Source organism: Triticum dicoccoides, chromosome 2B (genome assembly GCF_002162155.2).
Source record: "Triticum dicoccoides isolate Atlit2015 ecotype Zavitan chromosome 2B, WEW_v2.0, whole genome shotgun sequence".
In the NCBI taxonomy this organism is placed as follows: domain Eukaryota; kingdom Viridiplantae; phylum Streptophyta; class Magnoliopsida; order Poales; family Poaceae; genus Triticum; species Triticum dicoccoides.
Genome location: NC_041383.1, coordinates 505,640,071 through 505,654,780, shown reverse-complemented (window position 1 = coordinate 505,654,780; position 14,710 = coordinate 505,640,071).

The window sequence follows — 14,710 nt, the reverse complement described above, 5'->3', positions numbered from 1 at the left end:
TATAAATTCATTTGAATATGTGTACAAATCAAAAAATTTAAATTAATTTCTAGTTGTTTGCACGTTATTTGAATGAAATTATGAATGATTGTCATAAGGGATCCCATTTGTCCCGTCACACTAATTATCACCTCTTTTAGCTATGTCTTTCAAAAAGTTATTTTTCCATTTTTTAGTGCCCAAGATGAGTTTTTTTATGAAGCAAGTGCTAGAAATAAGATATTAAATTGTGCCCTCACAATTTTCACATGAAGTACACCACATGGGATTCCAACTGCCAAATTGTCATGAATTTTTATAGCGTTTTTGCTATATCTCACTGATTTATTGGATTTCTAGAGATTTACATCAAGTCATTCAAATTTGAACTACAAATATGCTCTAATTTGGTCATATACATTCTAAAAAGTAGTTTTAGGCTTGCATATTTGGAATGTAGGCAGTAGCAGAGAGAAATGTCAAATTCCTAACCACTTTATATGATTAGTCATCCATGTAATTTTAACAGCAATCTGAAAGAAATTATAGAAAATGAAAAAGGCTCAAAAATTGAAATCCTTTTGAATGCGGCCCTTTTATGATCATAGCTTGTGTGAAAAATGATAAGATGGAAATACCACAAACTAAAAAATTCAAAAAATGGCCTACCTCATATGACCATGCCCATGAGCATCTTCCTGGCATAGTACATAATAACATGACCATTTTTTTGCACTCACAAGGGTGTTACCATTGTGATCACCAATTTTCTAGTGCCCAATATGACTTTTTTGTGAAGCAAGTGCTAGAAATATGATGTTAAATTGTGCCCTTTAAATTTTCACATAAATTAGACCACATGGGATTCCAACTGCCATTTTTTATGAATTTCAGAGTTTTTGTTTCTACATTTCTCTGATTTATTGAATTTATGGAGATTTACATCAAGTAATTCAAATTTGAACTACACGTGTGCTCTAGTTTGGTCCTATAAATTCTGAAAAATACTTTTAGGATTGCACATGTAGGCAGTAGCCAGAAAGAAAGGTCAAATTCCCAACCACTTTATATGAGTAGTTATCCATCCAATTTTGACAGCAATCTAAAAGAAATTATAGAAAGTGAAAAAGGCTCAAAATTGAAATCCTCATATGACCATTTTTGTGAAAAATGATAAACTGGCAATACCACAAACTAAATATTTTTTTCACAAAATGGCCTATCTCATATGACCATGCCCATGGGCATCTTCATGGCATAGTACATGACTGCATGACCATTTTTGGCATTGACGAGGGTGTTACCATTGTGATAAATAATTATAAATAAAGTTTAAAGGTTTGGTTAAAAAAGATATTCTTTTTTCATTTCTACTGCCCAAGATGACTTTTTTGTGAAGCAAGTGCCATAAATATGATGGTAAATTGTGCCCTCTCAATTTTCACCTAAACTAGACCACATGGGATTCCAACTGTCAAATTTTCATGAATTTTAGAGTGTTCTTGCTATATTTCAATGATTTTTTGAATTTATAGAGATTTACATCAAGTAATTCAAAATTGAAGTACAATTGTACTCTAGTTAGGTCCTATAAATTCTGAAAAATACTTTTAGGCTTGCACATTAGGAGTTTTAGTACATGAGGAAGCATCCACATATCGGACCCACAACATTGCAATAATCAACGACATACAAAAAAGATTTCAGTACATGAGGTAGCATCCTCACATCAGATCCACAACATTGCAACAATCGACGGTAAACAATAGGGATTTCAGTACATGACAACTATAATTACTGAATGCGCTTCATACGGTGAGCCTTTCGGCGGTTCAAGCGGCGAACATTTTGCATTAGGAAAAATGTTCATACATGATGAGTTCTTCGTGTGATCTGATCTCCATGTATGAGTAGTTTATTAAGATCATGCATTGAGGCAAGAGCCTTGCAACCCGATGTATTTGTAGGAGGGATCGATGGAAGTACTTTGAATTAACTTCCAATATGTGTAGCATAAAATTGCTTCATAGTTTTGTCTTGTCTCGTTCATGTTCTTCATCCATGCAGGTACCCAGGAGCATGAAGAACGAGTCACGGAGAGCCTAAGGGCAGGTAGACCATGAAGTGTTATAGTGAACACCAGTGACTGAAAGGTTTAGTACGGTAACACGGATCCTATCCTTGCGGATTCAAGAGGTGTGTTTATTAAACGCCCAATACTTTTGTCTGATTATTGCTATCTTAATTACTGGGGCAACCCCGCGTGACAGATAGGGCCTTCGGTTGGACTGCCTCTCGATGCAGGACATGTGCCGGTAAAGACGTAATTTGGACACATTCCCCACTCAGATACGTAACAAGCACATCTTGATGGATGACTTCCAGAGCACAAATTAAGATCATGATAATCACGACACAAATATATGGTTGTAAGCATAAGTCCTCATACCCATGCCTATTTTTATTATAAGTCTTTTCAATATCAGTTTGATTTATGATTCGGTTAAAAGCTGGAATTTAATTCTCTAGCAAAAGTTTATTTGGGACCCTAGCTTAAAGGTCACCGTCCTCTAGTGGGTTCAATAACTCAGTGTCACCTCTAGGGAAAAAGGCGAGAATCCTTTCTGCTCCATTTTTGGATCACTAAAGGAACTAATCATTGCCCCTACTCGTGAGGGAATAAAAAAACATAAAAAGTAAAAGAAAAGGCGGAATAAAGAAAAAAGAGAGAGTGGGCACACTACTATCCTTTATAGGCACTTGTGCTCCAAAGTACACTGCTGCATAATGGGCCTAAGATCACACATCTATCGCGCACCATTTGACAGAACTGTGTGCGATGCATCACAAACGGTGGAAAAATGAAGTCCTTTGTCAGAAAATGAAACATGTTCTAGGATGGATCCATCAGACACAATTATATGATGAAGAACGTGTGTGATAATGGTCACACAACAAACTAAAATTATGCATGTATGACATGTAATCATAACACAAACAGTTTATATGTCCAAATCATTGTATGCAATTATTTGGAGCATCACACACCTTGCGCAAAATGAATACTTGTCTGTAACTATTTGAAAGTAGCACAAACGCTTTCAGAGGACCACTTGTGTGCGATAACTCATGACAACGCATACAGTTGTATGGTGAGAATTATGTGCTCTTACGGGCATGCTTTATAATTAAAAGAAATGGTGTGGGATACTAATAACAGGTGCGCATGGTTTATGGAACAAGATGTGTTCTAGGGCATACCCAGACACCCCAGTCCAACCATTAATGGTGTGTACACCTTCCTTCTTTTTCCTCTGTTTTCCCTCTATGTAATACTATGGTGTTGCCACCCGTACCAACCCTTAGACACCCCAGTCTAACCAATAATGGCATTATACACGTGTCCTAGAAACCACACCACCGCTTCCGCCCCCACCGGTTTTCCGCCGTCATCTTGTGGCCATATTCCCCAAGTGATTGGACGGTAACGTACCATAGCCTGGACACACCGCAACCTGATTAGTCCCTTTAGTGATCAAGTAAAGGAGCAGAAAGGATTCTTTCCTTTTACCCTAGAGCTGACCCTGAGTTGGTGAACCCATGAGAGGACGGTGCCCTTTAAGAAAGGGTTTCCAACAAGCTTTCGCAAGAGAACTAAATTCTAGCTTTTAACCGGATCAGATTCAAGTTGAAACTAGAAACCCTTACAATAAATATAGGCATGGGTATGAGGTCTTATGCTTACAATGATATATTTGTGTCGGGATCACCAAACTCTTAATTTGTGCCCTAGAAGTCATCCATAGAGATGTCCTTGCTATGTATCAAAGTGGGGGATGTTTCCAAATTATGTCTTGACCGACACACATCATGTATCAAAGATTCAGTCATCCAACCGAAGGCCCTATCTATCGCACGGGTGCCCCTGTAATTAAGATAACAATAATCATACATAAGCATTGGGCGTGTAATGACTACACCTCTTGAAGCCCAAGAGACATGATCCATGTTACCGTACTAAGCCTTTTGTCACTGGTGTTAAGAGTAACACATCATAGTCTCCCTACCATTAGCCTCTTCATTAGTCGCTCTCCATGACCCCGGGTACCTGCAGGGATGAAGAACACAAACGAGACAAGAGATGTCTACAAATCGATTTTATGCTACACATACATGGCGCTAATTCAGAGTGCTTCCATCGATCCCTCCAACAAATACACCAGGTTGCGAGGCCTTGCCTCAACCCATGACCTTACCGAACTAATCACACATGGAGATCGGATCACACGAAGAAGTCCTTAAAGGACACATCATGAGCATTGATTGATTGATAATATGTTTTATAATAGATGTTAGATGTGATACATGATTACAAGTATGGCTATATGGCCGAGAACTATGGTGGTGGTGATGAAGGTGGTGGACATGGAGATGGAGATGTGAAATGGCAGTGGCTAGGGTTGATGGAGATGTCTGCTGTGAAGATAACAATGTGGCGACTTATTCTTTTTCTCATTTGGTGTCGAGCCTTTTATAAAGGTTGTTCAGGTGGATCAGATGCCTTGGTCGGCATGCCATATGATACGTCTCCAACGTATCTATAATTTTTGATTGTTCCATGATATTATAGTATCAATCTTGGATGTTTTATATACATTTATAAGCACTTATATATCATTTTTTGGGACTAACCTATTAACTTAGTGCCCAATGCTAGTTCCTATTTTTGCCAGTTTTGGTTTTTTAGAATATCAGTACCAAATGAAGTCCAAATGCCACAAAACTTTTTGGAGATTTTTTCTGGACAAAAGAGACACTGGAAGCTTCTGGAGAGGGCCAGAAGATGAAGCGTGGGCCCACGAGGCACCAAGGTGCGCCCTGGTGGCTCGTGGAGCCCACGAGGCTCCGTTTGACCTAATTCCGCCTCTATAAATTCTCTAAAATCGGGAAACCAACAAGAGCCAGATGAAATACTTTTCTGGCCGCCACAAGTTCCTATTCTTGTGAGATCCCATCTGGAGGCCTTTTCCGGCACTCTGCCGGAGGGGGAATAAATCATGGAGGGGCTCTACATCAACCTTGTTGCCCTTCCGATGATGTGTGAGTAGTTTGCCAAAGACCTATGGGTTCATAGTTAGTAGCTAGATGGCTCTCTCTCTCCCCCCTCTCTCTCTCTGATCTTCAATACAATGTTCTCCTCATGTTCTTGGAGTTCTATTCGATGTAATCACTTTTCGCGGTGTGTTTGTTGGGATCCGATGAATTGTGAGTTTATGGTCATATTATCCATGAATATTATTTGAGTCTTTTCTGCACTCTTTTATGCATGATTATTATAGCTTTGTATTTCTCTCTAATCTATTGATTTGGTTTGGCCAGCTAGATTGATTTTTCTTGCAATGGCAGAGGTGCTTTGTGATGGGTTCGATCTAGCGGTGCTCAATCCTAGTGACAGAAAGGGACATGGAACATATTTGTATCATTGCCATTAAGGATAAAAAGACGGGGTTTATTCATGTGTGAGTTTACTTTGTCTACATCATGTCGTCTTGCTTAAGGTGTTACTCCGTTCTTTATGAACTTAATACTCTAGCTGCATGCTGGATGGCGGTCGATGTGTGGAGTAGTAGTAGTAGATGCAGAATCATTTCAGTCTACTTGTCTCGCACGTGATGCCTATATACATGATCATTGCCTTGGATACCGTCATGATTATTTGCTTTTCTATTAGTTGCCCAACAATAATTTGTTTACTCACCGTATGCTATTTTCAAGAGATAAGCCTCTAGTGAAAACTATGGCCCCGGGTCTACTTTTATCATATATTAAAAATCCAAAAATATCTTGCTACAAATTTTCTTTCTTTATTTTATTTTGTGTTTTATCAATCTATCTATAACTACAAAATTTAATCTTGCAAGTAATCATCAAGGGATTGACAACCCCTTGTTCGTGTTGGGCGCAAGTATTTGTTATTTTGTGTGCAGGTACTGCTGACGAGGTGTTGCGTAATTCTCCTACTGTATTGATAACCTTGGTTCTTAACTGAGGGAAATACTTATCGCTACTGTATTGCATCATGCCCTCCTCTTCGGGGAAATCCCAGCGCAGCTCACAAGTAGCACCATACAACCATCCATATGAGTAGGGGTGGCCATATGTAAGGCCGTCTTTTCTATTGTTTCCTGTGCTGTGCCTTCCACTTGATCTCCTCTATCTCCACTTTACTCCTTTCCATGTATTATCTCAATTTCATCCATAAATAGCCCATTTCCCGTGGAAACAATAGTGATCGTATATTTGGAGTCCATTGCATTCATTAGTCATTAGTAGCAATATCAAAGTAAATATCTTGGTTTTAATGAAATATCTCGTTTAAACTTAGGTTAGAGTGTAAGAATATCACTCCTCAACTCCCCCAAGCTTAAACTTGATCGTTCTTGAGCAACATAGAAAGAAATCTGAATCATAAGGAACTCAGTGGTTTAGACCGAAATAACAAGAAGGTTTTGTTTCACTTACGATCGGTATGCCTAGATAGCCCTCCACTTCTTGAACTGAAAACTTAATATAGTTGTAGCAATGGCATGGTTATTGTGCAAGTGTTAGTGATGCAAAGGTAGTCCATAGAAAGTCTATGCTCAACTAGATAAAATAACATGGTAGCGATTAATTCTATTTCCTCTAGTTAATACTTGCTTGCCGGGAATGCATGGAAGAGGTTGTATTTCTCTGGGCAATGAAAACATAAATTAGGGAATGAAAGGTATGTAAAGACAACATGATTCTAGAGTAAATCGATAACACACCACGAGTGTCTCATCATCAAGGATCTCAAGCACTTTATTTCAATCGTTGTTTGTGAAAACTTTTGTTCTCACATGACGGGATTATGCCAAGTAAACGATCATGCATAAGATTCCGTAGTAGCTTAATTTTGGGAACTACAGACCAATATGTTGTCTCTTTCGAGCTCTTGTGATCAGTCCCCGTTATTTACCACATACACACACATTAGGAGAAAGTTGAATAATATCCGATGTGGTGTTGCCACTACGTATGATAACAAACTCATAGCAGAAATTCAAGCTGAAACTTTGGTGGATCATGGATTGGCCTGTAGAGTTGTCAGCATAACATCAAGGAAGGTGATGAAGCCACATTTACACACATACACATGCGTAGAGTAGCAAGGCCATAACACCAGGGAGAAGCAGATGCACCATGTAAGAAATATAATACATAGTTTTGGCATAATCTCATTCACCTATCAACTAAGTTCCTCTAGATAATTTAATCCACAAGTGTTATTGTGTCTATTAAAATTAACACTATGGGGTTGAGTATCTCTAACATATACAAATTTTCTCAACACCCAAGTCTCCGCAGACTTTCTCTTGTGGATGATTATTCTTTGTTAAGATCTTCTTTTAAAAAAAAGTCCCACGACAAGTCTGGGTTATCTAGATTAAAAAGAGCAAGGGTTACAAAATTGTTTCAGCTACTAGAACAAAACCCTTGTTTTAACTATCCAGACTTACTCTCACTTGAACACATCACACATACTACTACATTTATTGTAAGTAATTCAAGTGCAGAAGTCAAGAGTCGTAGGACATACCTTCACGATCATGAATGTACACACTTGTCTTCCTTAAGATTGCATTCCTCATTGTCCGGTGTAAAATAACTCCTCTGAAATGTAAACAAGAATGCAAACAAAATCCAATGAAAAAGAAAAGAACAAATCAATACTTATTCTATTTTTTGTTTTATTAGTTTTAGAAAGCTAAATTTGCAAATGAAAAATCACAAATAACGAAGAAAAATGAAAAAGAAAGCAAATAAAAATAAAAGTGTTGGAACAAACCAACACGAGTGTTTGAAGCTCAACAAACTGAAGTACAACCTCATTACACCTTATTAAAATTATCACCGCCACATCTTGATGTACAGGTGGTAGCTAGTGACTTCCCCTAAGCTAGCTTATGCAAGCCCAAATCAGTGAGATCATTGTGGCAGCATCTCCTTCCGTGGCACATAATGCACAATTCCATCTTCTATGGAGAAACGGTTAGACATAGGAGTAGATAGCAAGTACCTAATTCCAGGAATTGGAATACAATGACAACCACGAAGAACCCCCTACATTTGAGCACCAGAAAGAACTCTAATATTAAGAAGGTTGTTACCGAGAATGGGGCGAAGATGGTTGTATTTGAGGCCAGGGGAGTTAGCCAACCTGGTGTTGACTCCTCCACACGGGGTATTTCCTTGTGGATGATTTTCTTAGTGTGCAAGGTATAACAAAAAGTATTACCCCTAAGTTGGGTGAATAACTAATGTCAATGTTAGTTGTTTTACCGAGAATTAGCATATTCTAACCATTCATCTTGGAACCCCCCCCCCCCGTGCCTGCAACGAGTTAGTGATAACATAAGAGAAATGTCAAATAGCAGGACTTTCAGTGTGTCTGGCCCTTTGTTTGGAACCATGGTATCACATCTGATAAAAGGCTTGGCTTGGGTGCGGTTCTAGAAAATTGTAGACATGGCAGATGTCATCATTGTTGTTGGTGAAGCCAAAGTAATTACACCACTCATCTAGAGTGATGTTAAGTCTTGTTCCATGAGGCAGAAAGTGATTCGTTCTTCCTTGTCCACTATTGGCAACAAATCAAAATTATGCAAGAGAGTACTAAGAAACTCAAGGGTCAATTGTTCATATGTCTCACATACCTCGTAAACAAATGATGGAACCCGACATTATTACATAATAAATTGAAATTGTTACCGATGCTGAATTTCACTATTGTGGACTCGCAAGCCCAGTTGGTGGTCTTCATCTTCCTTGTGTGAAGCTTCTTGTACTTCTACATGGCCTCACGGTTGGTGAAGACGATCCCCTACATGAAAACTTGTTGCCTTTGTGCAGCATTCATGGATGAGCCCGGTACATCACCGCGAGCGACACGTGCGGTCCTCCTCATAAGAACCTCTACAAAATAGTTTCATAGTCCAATAGAATGATACAGTAGTGATCCTACAACAATTAAAACATCGTACTCTACAAATATCAACTAATCCAAGCCAAAATTAAAATTTGTACCAAAAGTGCGCATACCTAGACATAGAAATGCTATGCACATAGAACATGGATTCATGAGAAATAAGTTGGGGGTCAGAGGAGAAACATTCTATAGATCGATCATGTGGAAGGGTTTAAACTAAAATAGAACAAGTTGGGAGACCGGGAAAAGTTGTGGTAGGGTTTGGATGAAGAAGAAGAAATAGATGAGTTGGGGTGATTTACCTATTGCCTCGGGATCCTTGCGGCTTCCAGGGTGTCATACGAGCATTCATACAAGCGCAAGCGCTCGTATGGAACGCCGTCGTTCACTCTGGAGCCAAAGTTCTGTCTGCGCCCACCTCATACAACCAGTCATGCCAGCTGACACACTCGTATAGAACATCGTCTTTGGTTCGGTTGATTTGATCTTCTAGTCGAATGTGTCATATGAGAACGTATACGAGCGCGGATGCTTGTATGCTACACCGTTGTTTTCTCTGGGATTCTTCTTTTTTCTGCTAAAGCTTCATACAAGCGGGTTTGCTCCATCGGTGACTCTTTTTCATCTGTTTGATTTCTGTTGGGGCCGCCCACGCACCATACGACCACCATGCTAGCATTCCAGGCCTTCTTTTGTTCCATTTCTTCTAAAACTTCATTTTTCAGTGATTCCAACATGGATAGTTCCAACCCAACGTATATGCATATTCCAGGAATTCAAACGTTAGTATGACAAACGATAATTTTGCACATGACAAAGGCCTCATTAGTACAACTTTTTTCGACTTATCCACCACGATATCAACTTCAACTCTCTTATTGAAACAAAAAATAAAAAGCTTAATTTTCTACCTTATTCGCATGGTTGCCTCCCAAGTGCTTGTTTTCAGTCGGATAGCTCGACCGTAGTGATGATCACTTAGGTGTGAATACACCAAGCTCATAGCTTCGAGCATTGACGACAATGCCATCTCCGGTTTATGTCTTAATTTTCTTTTTTCCTTAGCTACAACATGATCAACAAAAACATTATACGCCTCATCATTTGATACTTCAGGTACTGGATGTTTAATTGCTATCATCTTCACAAAGTATGCAACTATATAAGTATATTCTGGCACATGGCTTTTATCAAGCTCTTCTGCATTTTCTTTGCTACTTCCCATCATCTTGACATCTTCTACCTGCAAACTTGGCTAGAATTAAAGTTTGAATCTTTGAAATTTTAGCTACTTGCGCTTCCATTCTCTTAATTCTTCCATCTAGAGCCTGCACATTATTAGTGACTCGAGCGATCTCACCTGTCAGTTGACCAAGTAAGTTATCATGATTATTCAAGATATTTTTAAATGATATTAGTTTATGCGCGGGAAGTCACCCATCAGGAGGTGCTTGTTTCATATCGAAGTGGGAGATGTGTCCAATTTACATCTTGACCGGCATGAGTCCTGCATCAAGAATCAGTTTTCCTACCAAAGACCCTACCAGTCTCGCGGGGTTGCTCCGATAATTAAGATAAAAATATCAAACAAAAGCTTTGGGAATTTAATGACTACACCTCATGAATCCCCAAGTATATGATCCATGTTACCCTACTAAACCTTACTGTCACCGGTGTTTGTTATAACACTTCGCGGTCCCCTTGCTTCTAGATTCACCAGTGCTCGACCTCCATGATCCTGGGTACCTACAGGATGAAGATCATGGACAAGACAAGAGATACTTCACGAAATAATTTTATTTCACACATACGAGACATTGTGTCAAAGACGCCCATTGATACCTTCACCAAATACCTGGGGTTGCAAGGCTCATGCCTCACCCCATACCTTACGGAACTACTCACACATGGAGATCAGATCATGAGAAGAAATCATTGAAGAACACATCTTGGGATTGATTGATTGCAATATGTCTTACAATGGACGCTTTGTGCAATGCACGATTATAAGTATGAACTAGATGAGAGAGGGCTATGGTGGTGGGGATGGCTATGGAGGTGAATATGGCGGCGGCTAGGGTTTGTGGACGAAGATGATGATGAACTAGTTCTGGTTGTGCTCGACGCTGCTCTCTCTATTGATATTTCGATGTGGTCCCCTTTATAAAAGTTCTTCAGGTGGATGATCTGCCTTGGAATTCATGCCATACATGCGCTCATATGGGCACTCACACTTGTATGGAACGCCGTCTTCTGTTCTGTTTTCGCAGTAATGCCTCTTGTTGATTATTTCTTCCTCCATTCTCCTTCCATTCAATTTCGACACATGATTTTACCGCTTTTTAGCCCATTTCCCGTGGAAACACACCAAAGAAATGATTTGTGGAATCCTTTGCATTCATTAGTCATTAGTGGCAATATTAGAGCGAATATCTCTCTTTTAGTGAAATTTCACTACTAGGGAAAATCTTATACACAGAATCTTAGCAACATCGTGGTCTAAAAACAGACACTACTGCTAATTAGCAGTAGCGAGCTTCAGAAAAGAGCGCTACTAATATCTAAGTAGCAGTAGCGCTCTAGGTGAAACGAGCGCTACTACTATAATTGCCACGGTGTTGCCTCCAGGCTAGATATAGTAGTAGCGCCCTTCCAAGGGACGCGCTACTGCTAAAGTACTTAGTAGCTGCGTTTTTCCTCAAAACTCGCTACTGCTAAGTATCACCGCAACTAATTAAGTTTAGTCCCATACTTGAACAAGGTGTTTACCACCTTAAATATGTTACTTCTCAACCTATCTCGAGCACTTGGTCTTCACTGAACTATATGTGTATGATTTGTGGCTGCAATATGAATCCTCGCCTGTACCTATACAGGTACAGTGAGGATTCATGTTGACTATTTAGATTCTACACAAAAAAATCAATGATGACCAATGTATATTTTTGATGTTTTTACATTGCTTAGACTTAGAGCGTTTTTTCAGGACAAAGCGTTACTGATATTGGGAGAAACAAAAGAAATAACTGCTTCCATTAGCAGTAGCATTTTTCACTAAAACGCGCTATAGATAAGTTAGCTATAGCGCATTTTCCTTATGAGCGCTACTGCTAGTTCGACTTAACCACCCCCCGGCTCAAAATTTCGCTAAGTCCTCCTTTCACCCCCCCGGCCTATTCCCCTACTCCTGTCGCCCCCGCCCGAGCCCAAGCCTTCCCTCACCGCCGCCGCCCGAGCCCACCCTCAACCTCACCGCCGCCGCCCGCCGCCGCTCTCGACCACACTGTCGCCGCCCTCGACCTCACCGCCGCCACCTGAGCCCGCCCAGGACCGCCGCCTCCCGATCCCGAGCCCGCCCTCGTTGCCCCTAGCTCTGTCGCCGAGCACCTCCCCGCCACTGTCTCTCCCTCTATAAGCCCCCCACCCCTCCCCCAACCCTCTCTCTTTGCTTAGTTAGTAGATGATTTTAGTAGTAGTAGATGTTAATTTAGGGTTCATAGATAATGATTTTTAGTAGTAGTGGATATTAATTAGTAGTAGTGATGGTAAACTAGTTGTATAATTAGCAGTAGTAGATGTTAATTAGTAGTAGATGTAGTAGTAGATGTACTAGTTTCTTTCTATTTATAGTAAGTTTATATTTAGTAAGAACGAGTTGAATTAATAGAACTAGTTTAGTTTTAGTTGAACTAGTTTAGTAAGTAAATTAATAACTAGTTGAACTACTTTATTTTTAGAAAGAACTAGTTTTTTTCTATTTATAGTAAGTTTATATTTAGTAAGAACTAGTTGAATTAGTAGAACTAGTTGAACATGTCATATTTGTTGTTATTTTTTAGTTTAAGCAATTATTTCATGTTTTGTTACACCTCCGAGTGGCCTATGTTTTGTCGGAGTGTTGATTAATTTCCGCTCCAGCAAATTTCAGGCGCTTGATATGTCCTTTTTTAGCAAAGGTCATGCCGGATTTTTCTGTGAATTCTGGCATGACTTGTGCTAGAATATGTACAAGTTTAATCTTTGAATTATGAACGTAGGAAATGTCGTACTCGGACGATGACAGTCTCCCAGGGGAGTGCAGCTGGTGCCACGACGATCGAGGTATGTGCGACATGTTCGTTGAGCTGTATGAAGATCGGCGCTTCAGCATTAAGCTCGAGGAGACCTTCGATGTTGAAACGGTACGCAACAACGACAAGTGTTTTTTTCGTAATTAAGCATGACTTCAACTATTTCAACGTCTAATTTTCATCTTTTACAATTCGACTAGCTTATCCCATGCCATGCAAGACGCTATGTCTTGGAGAGGATGGGTTTTGAAGACCATGAAAATTTTGAAACAAAGAAAATACACCTAAGGACCCATCATGATATGGATTTTGAAGTAAATCTGTGCAATGCTCAGAGCGTAACCCATTTTGGTTGCCAAAATTGGGAAGCATGTTGCAAAATGTATGGTTTTTATGAGGGTATGATTGTCACCATGGATCTTGGTGATCCTGACATCGAGCAAGGCAATATGGACATTTGGGTCCTTGTTGATACGCTTCCGATTGTACCGCTATGTGAGTTTCCAAACATAGTTATCAACTAATTTATATTGTTTATTTCAAAATAGTTGACAACTTATTTCCACTGACAGCTTATTTTGATTCTTCAAAGACTGTGCGGAAGATGGTAGACAAAACCCACTACACCGATGGCTCTGAATTAACTTATAAGGAGAAAAATCATCTGATCGCATTTTGTACTCTTCTTGAGGATTACAATAACTATTATCGAACTCCTCCAAATTATGGTGAATACGTGCCACTAGTGCACGTGTTGAACCACGGTAACTTCTCTGGAGATACCCTGGTAAGATTTTTTACTATTACGACATCCGTGCATCTTTTGCATACTTCTAAAACTAGTACATCATTGCTAACTACGAAGTTATTACTATGTTTTCCAACAGAAACTCCCGATGGATTGTGTGCCTCATCTGATGTATCTGAATGGTCGCCTTACAATTCTGAACATACTGCCAGGTAAATCTAAGGAGCTCACCTGTGCATATCGGATTTCTAAAACCGGTGAACACATGTTCATCAAAGAATGGAAGAAATGTATGGACATTTGCAAGGAAGTTCCTGGAAGTAACATTCAGCTAAAGGCCAGAATTGGAGACAGGCTAATCTCCATTCTCCATAATGGAGAGTCAGGGGCTATCTTGTTTTTTGCTATTTTACCTTAGAAAATGTAGTAGGTCTTAATCGAATGTAGTAGGTCCTATGAGGTACAATATGTTTATTATGTGGTAATGTGTTAGAGTTGATAATGAGGAGTACTTGTGATTACAACTAGTGACAAATTTGCTAAGTTGATCTTGAGGAGGTGTTATATGACAATGATGTATTATTATGATAAGTTGTTAATGATATGATGATGATGATGATATTATTATATCACTGGGTGAAAGAACCGCAGATTAGTTTCAAGTGGATGGACATCCACTTGAAACTAGTCCACGGTTCTTTCACCCCGTGATGTAATAACTCATTATGATGTAAAAACAATCTCTAAATTCCTGTTGTATGAAAACTTGTGTAAAGGTGTATGAATACAACATGAAATAAAAAAGAAATAAAATACTAAATAATAGTAGTAGCGGGGGCAAGGAGAAGCGCTACTACTAATTACCAGTAGTGCTCTTCTGGAGAAGCTCTACTACTAAGTCAA